Below are 19,139 nucleotides of genomic sequence, written 5' to 3' on the forward strand. Positions count from 1 at the left end.
AAATCATTGAAAGTACAAATGTGAAGATTGATGAATAGTTTAGAAGGTCTATAGACTCTGAACCGATAGTTGAGATAATCACAAATGAACCTACTATGAGAACGCCGGTATAGAATGTTGATCCAGTCACACCGGAATCATCTGAGAATTCCACAGTGATTGAAGAACAACAACAAGTGAACACACCTAGGTATGTAAGATTGAATCACTCTAAAATTCAAATAATTGGGAATATGTATCAAGGAGTTATGACTAGAGGGAGACTGGCAAATGAAGAGGTATGTTTAATTTCTCAATTTGAACCAGTAACTATTAATGAGGCATGTGAAGATAAACATTGGATTAAGGCTATGGAAGATGAATTGGAACAAATTGAAAAGAATAACACATGGACATTGGTTCCCCCGCCTAAAGACAAAAATGTAATTGGAACTAAATGGGTATTCAGAAATAAAATTAATGAAGATGGTAAGGTAATAAGAAACAAACCAAGATTAGTGTGTAAGGGATATTCACAGAAAGAAAGAATTGATTAAAATGAAACCTTTGCACCGGTAGCTAGAATTGAGGTAGTCAGATTATTCTTGGCTTTTACAGCACACAATAACTATAAAGTATATCAAATGGATGTTAAATGTGCATTTCTGAATGGTGATCTAGAAGAGGAAGTTTTCATTGAACAACTTGATGGATTTTCTTTGATAGATGATAAAGATATGGTTTGCAGGTTAAGGAAAGCTTTATATGGATTGAAGCAAGCTCCTAGAGCTTGGTATTCTAGATTGGACAAATATATTTTGAAGATTGGCTACACTAAAGGTAATGCTGATAACAACTTATACTACAAAGTGACTAATGATGACATCTTGGTTATTGAAGTTTTTGTTGATGATATAATTTTTGGAGGAGAAGGTGGACTATGTAAAGACTTTTCTAATAAGATGCAGGAAGAATTTGAAATGTATATGATTAGAGAGATAAAATTCTTTTTAGGATTGCAGATTTCACAAACTAGTAAAGGTATATTCATAAATCAATCAAAGTACTTGAAGGAATTACTTAAGAAATTTGGCATGAAAAACTCTAAACCGGTAAGTACACCTATGACTACAACTGATAAACTATATTTGAAGGATGAATCAACACCTGTTAGTCCAATAGGATACAAGTCTATGATAGGAGGTTTACTATACTTGACACAAACAAGACCTGATATTATGAGTGCAATATGTATTGTTTCAAGATTTTAGAGTAATCCTAAGGAAAATAGTGAAGTAGTAGTAAAAAGGATTTTCCGGTACCTACAAGGTACAACAAATCTTGGTTTATGGTATCCTAAAGATGATAATTTTGATTTATGTGCATACACAGATGTAAATTGGGCAGGAGATGTAGATGACAAAAAAAGCACCACCGGCAAAGCATTTTTTCTTGGCAGCAAACTAATTTCATGGTTGAGCAAGAAACAAAGTTGTACATCACTATCAACAGTAGAATTAGAATATGTTGCAGCAACAACTAATTGTACATAGGTATTATGGATCAAGCAAATGTTGAAGGACATAATGGTAAAATGTAAGGAACCTATAATCATTTACTATGATAATATGACAGAAATTGATATATCAAAGAATCCGGTATTTCACTCTAAAACTAAACATGTTTCTATCAAATTCAATTTTCTGAAAGAGAATGTTGAAGCAAAAGAAGTAAAACTAGTTTATGTGAATACTAAAGAGCAGATTGCAGATATCTTTACTAAGCCTTTGCCTAAGGAAACTTTTGAATATCTAAGAGAGCAGCTTAGAGTTATACCCTCACTGGTAGAAACTTAGATAGTTGGAGCATGGCATCAGACTGACAGAATTGACAGAGAAATCTTTTTTCTAGCTTTCATGAAGGAGAGCTACTTCTTAGGGGGAGTAGATTGAATAAATTTGGTTATAACAATTGGTATTTGTAACAAGTTCTATGAACTGTTTTGTATTTGGTTTTGTATTGCTTTGGCATTTGATGTCAAAGGGGGAGAGATATCTATGGAAAAACACATTATCTTTTGGGGAGAGACTATTCATTGGGGGAGATATTGTTACTCTCTGTATTTGTATTTCAATGATCTCTTTGGGAGATTATTGGTGTCGTGCTCTGTGAAGTGTACCTGTACCTGCAACCACAATGCACTCAATAAATCATTACAAGCATGGTTAGAAGATTTAAATCAAAGAAAAACAAAACCATAGCTAATCGACTTATTGCCTCCTAGTAAATGCAAGTATGAAAATGCTCTCAGATCTGATTATGCATATTCTAGTGACTTGACTACACTTAGATGGAGGATTTGAAAGATGAAAATGCATTATCTTAGAAAGAATAGCATGATTAAGCTACATGAATGATTGATCTAGCATGATTAAGCTAAGATTTAAGCTAAAATTGAGCATGATAACATTGCTAAAATAGATAAACTATAAGCTAGATGCCTATGATAACAATGCATAAGATGAAAATGAGATGGGATGAAATCATGATATGAAATTGGGATGCAATGAGGATATGAAATTGGGATCCTTTGAGCTCCAAAATGAGGTCTATTTATAGGATTTTCCAAGGCTAGGGGTGAGGTGGCAAGAATCAACAGTCAAGATTGATCTGAAGATATCAATGGTTAAATTGGAGGAGGATGGCAAAGGGGGTTGGATTAAAGGGAACATATGTCATCTCTATGGTGACAAGTGTCAAGAGGATTCTAGAAGAGTTGGATGAAAGGGAACACTTAGTGACAAGTTTCACAAGGTTCTAGAAGATGTTGGATGAAAGGGGACATGGTGGTAGGTAGAATGGGTTAGGTTTAAGAATGGTTAGGTTTAGGAGTGGTAGAAGTTAGGAGAATTTGAATTAGAAATTCAAATAATATGAAAAGGCTAATTAATCTCAACAACTCATGAATTTGATTTTTTTTAATTAATTAGGGGATTTAGAAGAAATGAATTTGGATGGAGGGAATTAATTAATTTGAATTAATTAATTAAAGGGGTGAAATGAACCTATTAAATAAATCCTTAGATTTATTAATAAGTAGATGAAAGGGGAAATTTAATAAAATTGCTTAGTTAATTAAATTAAATTGGGGAGGAGAGATTAATTAAATAATTTCTTATTTAATTAATTATCTTCAGACCATTTTTAGGTGTATACATTTGGTTTTTGGTTTTTGGTATTTCTGCTTTGGCACTTAGATGGTTTTTCCATCTTGTGTTTCCATCAATGCCAAAGGGGGAGACTGTTGGTATTATGAATGTGTTGTATTGGTTTTCTCATTGATGTCAACACTTGTCAACACTTGAGAACACTTAGAGATCTTTGGTTATGTTCACTGGCATGTTCAGTGACTTATGAACAGTCATCGGTATCTGGTTAACTTGTAGGTTATATTGTTCACCAGCACTAAGGATGATCTGTTATCATCTTGAGATTACTTGGTTATGTCAAAGACATTATTTGGACACTTGGTTTTGGTCATTTTATTATTGGTACAATCAAGTTTGCATATTTTTCGTTGCCAGAAAATAGGTCTAGGTTATGGAGCGATAAGCATTATCTATTCCAGATCAGCACGACACGTTATGGAGATGATTTTTTATTGTTGTAAATGCATTGAGTCAACATCATGCATCGTATATTGATTCATTTGTAATTAATTTAATTGTAATATCTTAGTGAGCTGACCTACACAATTGGTCTTAGGTTTTGGTATATATGTAAGATCTCATTTATGAGTTTATGTGGTAGAGTGTGGAAAAGGATTGTAATAAGGTATATGTGAATATAAGAACAGCTATACACATAGACATCACTCAAGATTCAAGGAGACTTTTGAAGAAGATAATCAAAGCTTAACCGGTACTGAATCCAACATATGAAGATGCTATTTTGAGCAGTACATTATCATTGGATTTAACCATCCAATTGTAGTCAGTGTGACTCCCATTTTGTGATTGAGTAGTGAGCTCTAGGCAGTTGGCCTTTCTACATGTACAGACCCCATTTGTACACACATACTATTTGTAGTAGTATCATCTGATTGTGGGTAAGGTTTCCCACTGTGGTTTTTCCCCTTACAGGGTTTCCATGTACAAATAACTATGTTATGTGATGTGTATGTTATTTGTCTTTCTGTTTCATGCATTAAAGTTTACCAGTATTGCAATTAACTATTAAACTGTCTACTGGAATTAAAGTTTGGTTTACCAGTATTATGCACTAAGTTTGGTTAAAGTATATTTGGTTGAAATTAATAGACAAGTGATTCACCCCCCCGCTCTAGATTTCCTCTAGGACCTAACAATGGCATGAATTTCCACTTATATAACCCCTCATTAGTTTTAAAAGTTGTTTTCCATTCATCCCTTGGCCTTATTCTAATATAATGGTATCCAATTTTTATATCCATTTTTGTGAAATATTTTGAACTCCCCAAGCAATCAAGTAAATCCTCTATCCTAGGGATTGGAAACCTATACCTTATAGTTATCTTGTTGATGGCCCTTGAGTCTGTGCATAGCCTCCAACTGCCTTCTTTCTTGGGTGCAAGGACATCAAGTACTACACATGAGCTTAGACTTTTTCCAATTAGTATTGATTCTAGCAACTCCTCAATTTGTCTTGACATCTCTACATTCTGGTCTAGAGTAAGCTCGTATGTTGCTTTATTTGGTAGGGTAGATCCTGGGATCAGATCTATGCAATGACTTATGACTCTTACCAGTGGCACGGATCTTGGCATTTCATCTAAGATGATGCCTTTGTACTTGTCAAATAACTATTTGAATGTAGGGTCTATGTGCCTCTGTCCTTCTTCTTTCCCCTCTGTAAACTGCTCTTTTGTCACCTTCGACATGGGAATGAGGGCATAGAAAACTTCATCCTTCTCTACAATCTCCTTCATGAAATAATTTCCTTCTACCAGCAATACTTTGGCATCCTTCCCCTTTGGTTCCATCTCATTCTCCATCAAAGGTAAAAGTTCTATCACCTTACCATCCTTGGTGATTGAATAGGTGTTTCTAACCCCATCATGATGAGCCTTCAAGTCAAACTACTAAGGTCTTCCAAACAAGAGATGACATGCATCCATTTTGGCTATATCAAATAGCAATCTATCCTTGTATGATCCAATCTAAAACTCTACCCAATCCTGCTCTTCTACCACTACTTGTTAACCTTGGGTGAGCCATGAGACCCTGTAGGGGTAAGGATGTGGCAACCTTATCAACTTAAGCTTCTCTACCATTTCAAGTGACACAAAATTCTAAGTAGACCCGGAGTCTATCAAGACCTTGCATACCTTTCCTCCTACCCTGCAGGTAGTTTTGAAAAAATACTTTCTTTGTGGGGGATCTTTATCAGGCACCTTCATGGTGGTCATTTCTCTCCTCATCATTAGAGCCTCTCCTCTTTCAAGGTAGCCATAGCTATCAGAAGCATTGACACTTTGGTAGGTGTTTGCACTTGCCACACTTTGGCAATTAGATTCCTACACCAAGTTGCTCCTTCTTTCTCCCATGGAGCTTGTAGCCTTCACCAGGAACCTATTAGCCATGTGCCCCTCTTGGTTACAGTTGTAACATCTAGGAGGTCCTCTGCCTTGGGATCTTCCTCTAGAGGATGGTCTTTTTCCCCTAAAGTTAGCTCTCTGATTGTAGCCTCCTCCTTGGTTGTAACTACTCTCTCCTCTGGTGCCTTCTCGACTAGACTCACCTTGGTATCCAAAACCATTTCCTCTACCTCTAAAAGGGCTTCTTCCCCCTCTTTGTTGTCTCCCTTTGCCTCTGCTATTTTGTTCCTACCTCCTCTTTAGCTTCTCTTCCACCTTAAGTGCCAATTGGAAACATTTTTTGGACTATCTTTGGGGTGTGGAGATTCAAATCTTCTTGGATGGTAAATCTCAGTCTATTGAGATATCTCACCACTTTTTCATCCTTACTCTCTTTTACCTTGGTCTTCACACACAACTTCATGAATTCCTCTATGTAGGAACTCACATCCATCTCCTTTTGCTTCAATTTATGTCTCCTCTTATGCAATTGGACATTATAGTCCACTAGAACATAGGCTTCCTTCACCAAAGCCATCATCTTCTTCCAAGTAGAAACTCTTCTTTTCCCCTCTTTCACCCTCTCATCTTGGATGAAATTCCACCAAGTTAGTGCAGCCCCTTTCATTTTGGATTGGGCCATCTTCACCCTTTGGTGCTCTGGTATGTCTTCACTCTCAAAGAAATTGTCCAAGGATTCTATCCACTCCATCACTATATTAGGTTCCATCTTACCTATAAATACTAGCAGATCCAACTTCACATCCATTGTTGTCCTTTCCATGGACTTGAGGACATTCATTAGGGGTCTTTGGTCTCAAATAACCTCTAGTTCTTCCTATCTAGGGATCTCCTCTTCATCCCCTTCTTCAACTCATCCAGAGTCTCTCTCTCCCGTCTCCACTTTTCCCTTCAACTGGTCCATTTCATTTCTCAAGGCCTGGTTCTCATCCCTGACTTCTCTTCTCTCATCCATCTACTTCTTTAGCAAGACAACCAACTCCACATTGGTCATTCTCGATGGGAGAACTTGGGATCCTTCTTCCTCTGACATCTTGTCTTCTTCTCCGGTCCAAAGCACACTCCAAAGCTCTGATACCACTTGATGCAGAGCCCTTCTTACACCTGAGGACAGGTCCAATAGGCTTGTTTTAATCCCTTCAAAAGATATCAATGATCCTACAAAAATGACTCCACACCTTAAGGGTTTGAACTACTCTCCACTTCTCAAGCCTAGCACCTACTCAAGATGAGTAAATGGCTTCAACATCTCCAACATACCTCACCATGACTCCTATTCTTGGGGGCCTTGGATTTGGTAAATTCATGACACCTATGAACTTTTCCAATCATTGATTTTGGACTTTGGCATCAATGCCCTATACTTCCTTTGGAAACCTACCCCCTACGCTAGTAGCCCTATTTAGCGAGTATCTTGCCCTTAACCAAAAAATCTTGCACATAACCTAACAAACTACTTACCATTCTAGGTACCCTTTATGGAGTTACACACATCCTCAAAAGGGATTGGCAAGATCTACAACCTAAGGGTCTGAACCCTTTAGACGCCTAAAGACCTAATTAGGACTATTAGGCCTAATTTACAAAGAAAATCCAATTTATATATCCTCAACCCCAAAACCAACTGCATGAGAATGTGGGGGATCATGAATAACCTCTAATTCCAAGGTTGCATGCCTGGAATCCACCGATATGAGATTTTAGGATGATTGTCCTAATTTTGTCTTAGGTAGTCACATAGAGATGCCTACCTAGATTTGCTTCAAGCTCATCACATCCAAGCCTTCCCTACAAGAACCCATACAAATATTAGAATAAACTGACCAATCTTGTGTTCCACCAAAGGAAAGAACTTCTAGATGAGTGGGATGCAAGATATGGCCATTTTTAGGTGAAACCCTAGCCAAGCCCTTGCTTTCCGAGTTATAGTCAGGAAAAAAAGGGGTTCTCACTACTCACAGAAGATCAAGACCTCAAACAACCACTAAAAAAAAGGTGAATAAATCCTATTACTTCTCCATGAAAACATTTGTCAAAATCAATCTGTACAATGACGTACAACCATAGCAAGTTTAGAATTTCAAGGAAAAACTCAAATTTTTATCTTATTATGCTTTCAAATTTCAATGACCAATCACCCCCAACCTTGGTAATCATGTCCACAAGGTATAAAGACCTTGTCCAAAAATTTTCCAACTGAATTTTAAGAGTTTGGAGCTATTGAGAGGTTTACATCAACTAAAATTTGAAAAGTTGCACTTTTGCTTGCAAAAGTTGCATTTTTGACAAAACTTGTCAACCAAGACAAGTCTCAGATCCACATAACTTGGATCAACCAAAAATCACCTACACACCCTAAAATCCTATAAAAAATCAAAACAAACATCATTCTACCCCTGTCTACCAAATTGGCTTATAAAGATGCGTAATTTGGGACATTGGTTTACATGGTGGGGTCCTTATTGAAAACATGAAAATGCATAAAACAAAGAAATTCAAAATCATCCTAATCCTCATCCTCTGATCCATGAATGGCTTCTTGAAGAGGTTCCCCTATACTAATTATCTTTATAATTATTAGCCAGTTGAGTCTTGCTTCTACAATACTTAGCAATATGACCTATTTTGTTGCATGCATAGCACGTAACATTGTTCCTCCAAATTGATTTGACATATCTGCTATTATTTCTATTATAAAAATGTCCAAACTTTCCACATGCATGACATTTAGCATTCATTCAACAACCTTATGATCTATGACCATATTTCTTACAGTTTGTGCATTGATCAGAAACATAATTGTAGTTTTGATTTGCCTTATTTCTACATTGTTTAGCCATATGACAAAATTTATTACAAATAAAACGTCTACCATTGAAATTATAAGCATTAGATTGCCTTACCGGTTTCCTCTGTTCTGATGAGTTCTGCATACCGGTTGTCTGATCTTCAATAGCAATACTAGAGCTTTCACCTTGTACAAATCCAAGTCCTCTAGAATCATGAATCTGTCTTTGTCTTTTCAATAAGTCATCCAACTATGCAACACTGATCCTAAATTTTTCTTTATAGTCACTTGCAATAGTCAAATCATCTCTCAAAGTAGTTATTTGCCTTTCAAGTTCTTGTTCATTATTTCGAGAGTGTGCCAAAATAGTTCTTAACAGATTATTCTCATGGGTCAATCTGCCACATTCATCAAATTTGTTCTTCAGAGATACAACAAGATTATCTTCCTTCTTCTTCCTATCCTGAATATCTTTTGATAACCTCATAGTCAGATCTTGCATTTCATTTTTCATGGGCATGTTTGCTTGACTTAGTTTCTAACATTGTTTTTTAAGAGAATTCTTCTCCTTATCATCTATTTGTTGCAGAAGTTCTTTTCTCTTGGATTGAGCAAATGATAACCTTTCTTGTAGGATAAGAATGAATTCATTTGTAGAATTCAATTCCCATAGCAATTTTAGGTTCTTCATCCTTTCAACATCATAATCCTCAAGAGCCATCTCAAGTTGCTTTTCCATAGTCATGTTCAAAGATTTCGATTTTAGGATCTTCCTCAAGCTGTTAAACTTCTTCCAAAGTACTAGGCTTTGATACCAATTGTTGTGATCTAAGAACACTGAGAGGGGGGGTGAATCAGTGTTCTGCTGGAATGAACGAATTTTAACTTTCTAGACCATGCATATATATACCGGTAAGCAAATAAACATATAGAAGGAAGCAATTAAGCCATCCACATAAATGAACACCATAAAAAATAATTTATACATTGAAAACCTCAATGATGAAAAACCACGGTGGGATTTGTGACCCACAATATCAGTTCATTAGCCAGATGAAAGATATTACATATAATAGGGGCCTGCACTTGCAGGAAGGCACACTGCCTAGAGCATATTTCTCATTACTAAAGAGCCTCATTGACTACAAGCTTTTTGCCAAAGTAAATAACTGAAAAATGAACTCAGGAATGCATTTGCTATGCCAAATAGAGTTCTGGTTCTAGTTTCGCTCTGTACTGGTTCATAAACTCTGAACTACTACAATATTACTTATCCTCCAAGAATGCTTTCCAGGCTATCTATAGATCATTGCATGATATAACATTCGCATACAAAATGATCTCTATACATATATTTCACATCATACAATTCTTCTATATCCACACATATCATATTTCTATCTATCATATATATCCTCTCTAAATTGACTTAGCAGACAGACTTATATACCTATTACACATGATATTCTTTATGTTAGCTTACAATACATTTAAAAATGATATTCAATGTTAGCTTTGACAATTTTAAAAAAGATTTATTAAGTAAACTCTCCTTGATGTCAGCTTCCAATGAAGTATTGATGTTGGTGTTGGTGTCAGTGTAGCCCTGAATGCTTCCAATGTCGGCGTCTGCCAGTATATGCCTCCTAGTGCTAGTTTGTGACTTCCATCAGATCTTGTTTCCATCAATGACAATAAAATGAATCTAATTAGTGTCAATTGCCAACAATTTCAGACTGGAACGGATAGAGCTTAAACTGGAACTATATTCTGGCATAGGAGATGCTATCTTTAATAGTTCAACACTTCTTTAGATTGTAGTCTAGATTTATATTTAGTCAGTGAGGCTCCTTTTATGATTAAGCAATTTTCTCTAGGTTGTAAGCCTTCCTGGAAGTGTAGGCCCCTTATATTTTGTAAATTGTGGGTCACAAATCACACCGTGGTTTTTCCTCTTTGAGGTTTTCCATGTATAATTCTCTTTCTAATGGTTCTCATTTATGTTATTGGCTTATTAGTTTCTTTACTTCATTCAATTTTGTATGTACTGGTATATCAGTTGGTGTATGCATGTTTTAATTAGGTTAAAATTAGACTTCCTCGTATAACACCGATTCATCGCCCCCTCTCAGTGTTATTGAATTCCAACAATTAGTATCAGAGCCTTGTACCTCAGAGGAAGTTTAACAGCTTGAGGGAGATCCTGAATCTAGAATCCATGGACATGGGTTTGGAGAAGCAACTTGAGATTCCACTTGAAGATTATGATACTGAAAGGTTGAAGATCTTAAAGCTACAATATGAATTGAATTTTTCTAAGGAGTTCATTCTTGTTCTACAAGAGAGGCTATCATCTGTTCAAGCTAGAAGGAAGGAACTTTTACAAAGTTAGGATGATGAAGAGAAAGATGCACTTAAGGAACAGTGTCAAAAATTGAGTCAGGAGAACACGGTTATGATAAATGAAATGCAAGATATAACTATGAAGAAAAAGGAAGAAAATCTTGTTGTATCCCTCAAAAAAAAAAATTTGAAGAATGTGGTAGGTTGGTTCATGAGAATGATATTTTGAGAACTAATTTAGTACAATCCCAAAGTAATGAACAAGAGCTTGAGAGACAAATGATAATTTTGAGAGAAGATCTAACTACTGCAAGTGAGTATAAAGAAAAATTCAAGATTAGTTCAACACAGCTAGATGAGTTGTTGAAGAGACAAAGGAAGATTGGAGATTCCAGTGGACTTGGATTTGAGCAAGGATAGAGTTCTATTACTGCTAATGAAGATCAAAATCATAAGGTACCAGTAAGGCAATTCAATGGTTATAATTTTAATAGTAGATATTTTGTTTGAAATAGATTTGGTCACATGGCTAGGCAATGTAGAAACAAAGCGAATCAGAACCCTGATTCTGGTCCTGGTAAATATTCTAAATGTAATAAGTATTGTTATAAGATAGAATATTACAGAATGAATGTTACATGCTATGCATGTGGAAAGTTTGGACATATGGCTAATCAGTGCAGGTCAAGCAATTTCACCAGTTTTAGCAAAGAAATTCAAAAGAACAATGTTACATGTTATGCATGCAATGAGGTTGGACATATTGCTAAATTCTATAGAAACAAAAATCCACCAGTTGGGAATGGAGGATCAAATGAGAAAGGAAAAGAAAAGGTTAATGAAATCCAGCAAGATCATACTCAGAGATGGGTTAGGAAGATTGAAGAACAATCAAATGGAAATGCATCGGTTACTTATTCGACAGAGGAGGTTGCTCCTACACCAGAAGGTAGCTCATCCAAAAACTAAGGCAGATGCCTTAGGGGTAGTAAAAATTAATGAAGATGTTGCATATGCCCCAAGAAGAGGTTCTGGAAGATATTCCAGACATTGGAAATGCTTATCCAGGATGGAGGTGTTTTGTTCAAGATCAGGTATCTGTTAGATATTGGTTAACCCCAAAGACACTCAGAGGGAGGGGGTCAATCAGTGTCTGATTAGTAGATGAAATATTTAACCTTATTCGCAACTTTATAACTGAAATTAATATACTGATAAGATAATAATACTTCACTAAAGAGAAACAAAATAATTAGCATCAATGCATAACATAACATAGATATTTTGGTGAGGAAACTCGGTAACGGAAACACCATGGTGGGATTTGTGACCCACAATATTTACTTTCTAGCCAATATGAATAAATATTACTTAGTACAATAGGGGCTTGCACATGTAGGAAGACCAACTATCTAGAGCTCACTTCTCAATAACAAAAAAGGAGTCCCACTAACTACACAATTGGATGGTTAAATCCAATAGAAATGTACTGCTTCAAAATAGCATCTGCAATGCTGGATTCAGTACCGGTTTAAGCTCTATCTGATACCTCTACCAAAAACCCTATTTGTAAATGATTATGCTTTCACAGAATAGTCTTTTCTCTACTCTGCTTCTTATTCACTCTCAAAATAAATACATCAAAGTGCATAAACAATTATCTAGTATCGTATCCCTGTCTTATCTCATATACCACTTACATGTACACATTTCATTACCTACTTCTCATACAACTACTAACCAATGACCTACAAGATCTCATACATATATGAGTCTTTACAATACATCATGTCAGCCATACAAATATAATTTATATTACATAATTAATATTATTGTCAAGTCGGCTTAGACTGCCAGTATGATCTCTCGCTAGTGTAAACTAGATGCCGATATGAATAAGCCTTCTTGTATCTATCGGTGCTGGTAGGTGAAGTCTATTACCGGTATAACTTATAGAACCTTGTTTCAACTATGAAGCTTGTTGCCATCAATGGAAACATCTACCATTCTCATCTGGGTGTATAATGCCAACAATCTCCCCCTTTGGTATTGATGGCAACACTCATGAGAAAAATCAAAACTAATATCCAAACTAAGAGTGTTGCCCCTGAGCAGATGATCTCCTTCTGTTCACTTGTCACCATGAATTACTTGTATATTTTTCTCATTATACCACTCCCCCTTTGACATCAATGACAAAGGATGTCAAAAGTACCAAAAATTCAAAAATTACTTAGAACCCTGAAGCCGGTTATATACAATTTGAAAAATATCCACCAAAACTAAGTTAAGACTCTACAAGAATTTTGTACTGTCATAAATTATTGCTTCAGTCTACCTGATCATCTCAGTGAGATAGTGCACCTGTTTCTCCAGTGATCTTTCTCCTTGAATAGTTGCCCTAGATAGTTCATTCCAGTGTGTCAGTAGATTGTCCAATCTTGGACCAAGTTTATTCTTTAACTCCTGGGTTTTCATCTTCAACCTTGCTTTCTCTCTTTCCATGTTTTCAATTTTCTCTTCATAAATAGCCATTTCTTGATCCAAAACTGATGTTAGTTTTGAAGAACCAATCATGTTATCCACAATGTCATCAATCTCTTTCTGAGTTTTCTTTATTTGTTCATCAATATATTTTGTTAAATGATGAGGTTTGTAGGCTTCCCTGTACAATTCCTTGTATTCCAAAATAGTGGAATTCAATGTCGATAGCAATGAATCAATCTGTTATGTACAATCCTTTATTGTTTTATAAAATAAATCTTCCTTTTCCTTATTAACTCTTTCCTAAATGGTTTCCTCATTTATTTTATCTACTGTTGAATGTTAGAAGAAATGAATTTGGACAATGTGTCCAATTTACCTATTGAGCCAACAATGTGATCTACCATGTACGTCGATGCAATCATTTGCAAAATCAGTATAGAGTCATCAATAGCCTTAAATGCTAAGGAATTATACTCTATTATCTTCTTTATAGAATCCAATAATACATCAATGACATTTGCTGGTTTGAAATCCATAGTAGAAGTACTGGGAGAAGTGCTAGGTTCTACAATAATTTTCTTCTCTTCTCTAGATACCTATTCAGCCACTTTAACCACTTTCTCTTCCTTACTCTCATTTTTATTCTCTATCGGTTCAGATTCTATTTGTTCTTGTTTTGTCGATATCTCTATATTTAGCTGAGTGTCAACTGTCTTGATCGGTGAATTGACATTTTCAACTTTTAAAGATTCAGATTTCTTCTCCTCAGCAATTTCCTTATCCATTATAATATTGATGTCCTGAGTGTCAACATTCATTGTGAATAGAATGTTTGACTCGGGATCAATATCATCTTCTTTCACTTCATCTGACTTCTCTTCAGGCTGATTTTTCATTTATGTCACTGCCTCTACTACTACCGGTGGGGTGTCTTGTGCTGGTGGAGGTAAGTTATCTTTTATTGTGAAATTAGGAACAATGCCAACCTTACTCTTACCGTTATCTACTTTCTGATATACCTTAGTGAAAGATTTATCAACTTTCTATCTTTCATTTTCTTCTCTTTTCTCTTTCTCAACAAAGAATATGTCCCACTTATCCATTCTTTCATCTGCTATATCCTTTACTTTGTCGACCATGAGGCTAACTTTCCAGTGACCACTCACAAAAATAGTTTTGTTAGCTTCAAATATCAAATCATCTATTTCTTTCATAGACTTAATAGGATGAACCATTAATAGTGTCTCAACCTTCAATTTCTTATCTAATTCCATAATAGACATTCTCTTGGATTCAAGTCTCAGATATAAATCATTTGGAAGAACATCTATAACTTCAATAAGAACCTTCTTATATATATATAGATACAAAATTATACTCTCCTCGATAGTATCCTTATTAGAATATTTGAAAGAATGATAGAACTTACTAACATTTCCAAGATTTCCTTCTTGAGTTAATTCATTGATAATCTCTTTCGGTGAAAGAGTATCAGATACCTTTTATTCCAATTCCTTCTATGTAACCTTCTTCTTCGGACCGTTGGGCTCTCTCACAACCTAGTCCTTGTCTTCTTCATTGATGGAGTAGGTGTTGGTGAGGATTTTCTTTTCTTCCTATCAACCCTTTTGAATTCAACAGCCTTGTCACTATCAGAGTCAGATGAGGTAGCCACAGGAGAAACATGTGCTACCAGTTGCTATTCAGATTTTCTTTCTTGTGCAACAACACCACTCATCGGATCAAGTTTCAACAATCCCTTTTTAACAACTTCAACAAACTTCGAAGAATCTTTCAATATTTTATCTTTTTTCTTCTTCTACTTCTGAATTTCAACACCTTTTTCAATAGTTTCAACATTTCCAAAGATCTTTTCTGTCGATTTTGATGGAGCATCTAGGAGTATCTTGGCATAAGATTCCAAGATGTGTGAATACACTTCATAACCCATCTCAGTTATCCATAGAGTTCTAGGTCTAACTGCCTCCATCCATACTTCATCTCTTTTAATTACAAAGCATATTTGTTTGTCATATTTATCAATAATGCTTTGACGAATTCTTTCCCTTTGTGTCATTTTTGCTTGAAAGTGCTTGAAATACTCTTTTACTTGCTTGTCACCATTTGAGCCCATGCCGGTAATTTCCTTCTTGATCTATTTTCCAACAGAAATATCATAGGAAAAGTCTTTGTGGCCTATACTAGGAATCACCTCTGAGAAATATAGCATCAGATATACAAGTAAATTGCCAAACTTGAAAGTTCCCTTCTTATCACCTTTACTCTTATCCAAATTTTCTATCAGTTCATCTTTCAACCACTCACAAAAATCAATTTAGCATTGTTCATTATCATCTCATAGGCACTATGAATACATATACTTAAAATAGAATTCAACATATTAGTATGTGCCACCTTATATCCAATAACCATACGTGCATATTTGACATGGTTATCAGTTATGTCGTTAACCCTGAGTGATATATTATCAAATGTAGAGCCGGTTAAGTTCATAAACTCTTTGTTTGGAATTTTTGTTTTCTTCTCAGGCATAGTGCCAGTGCAAGGTAAACCTATAACAGCCCTAATTGCTTCCTTAGTGATTTTGAAGACTGAGTCTAGCCATAAAAATTCATCGTGAACTCTGCTAAGAACATAATGAATAGTCTCATCTGAAAATTTAGGCCTGTGAAGGATTTCTACCAACCAAGAGTCTTCCACAATCTTGTGTTCCAGTTTGACTACACCTTGTTTGTCTGTGATAACATTCATGAACATGTTCTTTAAATCCTCGGACCCTAAATCTTCAATGTTATAGTGAATGTATGCCCTAGGGTCTTCAGCAAATGTAACTCCCTTGAGGATTTTTGAAAATGCACCAATGGAGCCATCCAACTTAGCTATTTTAGGGATAATCTTAAAGACTGGTCTAGGATGCTTGATATTTTCCACAATAGTAGGGTTTGCATTGAATTCAAGAATGGAAGATGAAGAAGCCATTTCGTAAGATAAATACCTTTTAACTGAAAACCTTGGATGCCTTGAAAAATCCTTGTTGCTTCAATTCTTGAATGCTAGTGCTCAACTTCTGCGCTCTTTGAATGCTTGAATTCTTTTGTAAGTCGAAATGAGAAATTCCAGTACTTTATAACCAAATAGTTAACTTACAACCACAATAAATGCTTTGCCGGTTAAGTGAATACTCAACATATGTGTCGGTAAAGAAGATTTATGACTTCTTACCACCATCTGAGGGTAAAATGCATGATCTTCAATTAGTTTCCTTACCCCTAAGGATTAATCTTTAGTTAGATGAAGAATCTCCTACCGATGGAGGAATGCTCTGTTCTATCAGTGCAGAGATAGATACATCATTTCTCTGATCTCTATTCTTGACCCATTGTTTAGTGAATTCTTGCTTGATTTCATCTACCTTTTCCTTGCCTTTGTCATTATATCCTTTGTTGTTTGTCAGTACATTCTTGCTTCTGCAAAATCTTGCAATATGCCCAATCTTGTTGCATGCATAACAAGTTACATTGTTTCTTTGAATATGTTTTCCATAACCTTGCTTGGTTTGAGTTCTGCATTGATTAGATAGATGTCCAAATCTACCACAAACATAGCACTTTACATTCATTCTGCAATTGTTTGAGTTATGACCATGTTTATTGCATTTGGAACATTGACCGGTGAATGAGTTTGTATTCTGATTATTCCTATATCTACATTGATTTTCTCTATGACCAAATTTGTTGCCATTAAAACATTTGTCATTGAATTTATAAGCATTAGGTTGCCTTACCGGCTTGTTGTGATCATGATTGTTTTCAGTTCCAGAACTTTCTCTATGTTCAAATCCAAGTCCAACTATTTCTCCATCAGGTTTTTGACTTTTCAGCATATGATCAAGCTTGTCTAAACTCTTTTTGAATTTGTCTTTGTATTCATTTGCAGTGACCAAATCACCTTCCAGAGTGCTAACTTGTCTCATAGGTTCCTCTTTGTCATGTTGCATGTGAATCAAATCCATTTTAAGAATATAATTTTCATAACTAAGCCTTAGAGATTCTTCTGATCTTTCATTAAGTCTTCTAGCCAAATCTTCCTCATTCCTCTTTCTATCTTCAATATCCTTACATAGTCTCATTGTTAAATCTTGCATCTCATTCTTCATGTTATTGTTCTCTTGTCTTAGATTCTCTACAATATCTCTGAGAGTTTCTTTTTCTTCATTATCTTGTTTTTGCAGTTGCTCATGTAATTCTTTTCTCTTGTTTTGTGCCCTGGGCAAGTTTTCTTGAAGTTCTTTGATGAATTCCTGAGCAGTTCTGAGTTCATCTTCCAGTTTGATATTCTTCAATTTGTTTGCATAAAAATCTTCAAGAGCTCCTTCCAACTGTTGTCTCAAGATTTCCATCGGTACTGGTTTCAGAATCTTCTTCAAGTTGTTAGGCTTTTGCAAATAGAGGACTAGGATTTGATACCAATTGTTAGATATCTGGTTAACCCCAAAGATACTGAGAGGGGGGGAGGGGGGGTGAAGTAGTGTCTGACCGATAAATGAAATATTTAACCTTATTCACAACTTTATAACTAAAATTAATATACCAGTAGGAAAATAATAATGCAGTAAAGAGAAAGAAAAGAATCAGGATCAATGCACACCATAACATAGATATTTTGGTGAGGAAACCTCAGTGGGATTTGTGACCCACAATATTTACTCACTAGCCAATATGAATAAATATTACTCAATACAATAGGAGCCTGCACATGCAGGAAGGCCAACTACCTAGAGCTCACTGCTCAACAACAAAAATGGAGTCCTATTGACTACACAATTGGATGGTTAAATCCAATAGCTATGTGTTTCTTCAAAATAGAATCTGCAATCCTGGATTCAGTACTGGTTTAAGCTCTGTCTAATTTTTCTACCAAAAACCTTGCCGGTAAATGATTCTTCTTTCATAGAATAGTCTTCGCTCTTCTTTGCTTCTTATTCGCTCTCAAAATAAATACATCAAAGTGCATAAACAATTATCCGGTATCATATCCCTGTCTCATCTCATATACCACTTACATATACACATTTCATTACCTACTTCACATACAACTACTAACCAAATGACCTACAAGATCTCATACATATATGAGTCTTTACAATACATCATGCCATACAAATATAATTTACATTACATAAACAATATTATTGTGAAGTCAGCTTAGACTACTGGTATGATCTCTCATCGATGTAAACTAGATATCGATGTGAATAAGCCTTGTTGTATCTGTCGGTGCCGGTAGGTGAAGTATGTTGCTAGTATAACATGTAGAACCTTGTTGCCATCAATGACAACATCTACCATTCTCATCTGAGTGTATAATGCCAACAGTATCTTTCACCGACAGTCATTGATGTCATTGGAAAATTAGGGTTTTTCTTGAAGGATAAAAGGTCGAATTCACTTCATTATTGATCACCTTCCATTTAGAGCGCTTTTAGTGTGATTAAGAGAAATTCAGTGCGATTAAAGGCTATTTAGAGCAATTAGATTTCTTCTTGAGCGATTTCACCAGAAGCAATCATCAGGTATTTATCTTTAAATGTGGAAGTCATATCATCATGTATTCCAATATTTGTTGTAAATCTGACTGTAGTAGAGGTTAGGGACTGGCCCAGGCCAATTTTCAAGTAGTATCCACATGTGGCTACCTTGGAAGATTTGGTTGGAGCATTTTTGCATGTTCTAGAGGGAGTTGTTTATGTCGAAGATGTTAGGGCATACATACATTGTGACATTGAGGACTTGGGTACATCTGAAATAAAGGGCATGTACATGAGCAAACTAATGGGAGAATCTAGAAAGATCAAACTGGCATACAAGCACATTAAGGACTTAGGGT

Source organism: Cryptomeria japonica, chromosome 6 (genome assembly GCF_030272615.1).
Source record: "Cryptomeria japonica chromosome 6, Sugi_1.0, whole genome shotgun sequence".
In the NCBI taxonomy this organism is placed as follows: Eukaryota; Viridiplantae; Streptophyta; class Pinopsida; order Cupressales; family Cupressaceae; genus Cryptomeria; species Cryptomeria japonica.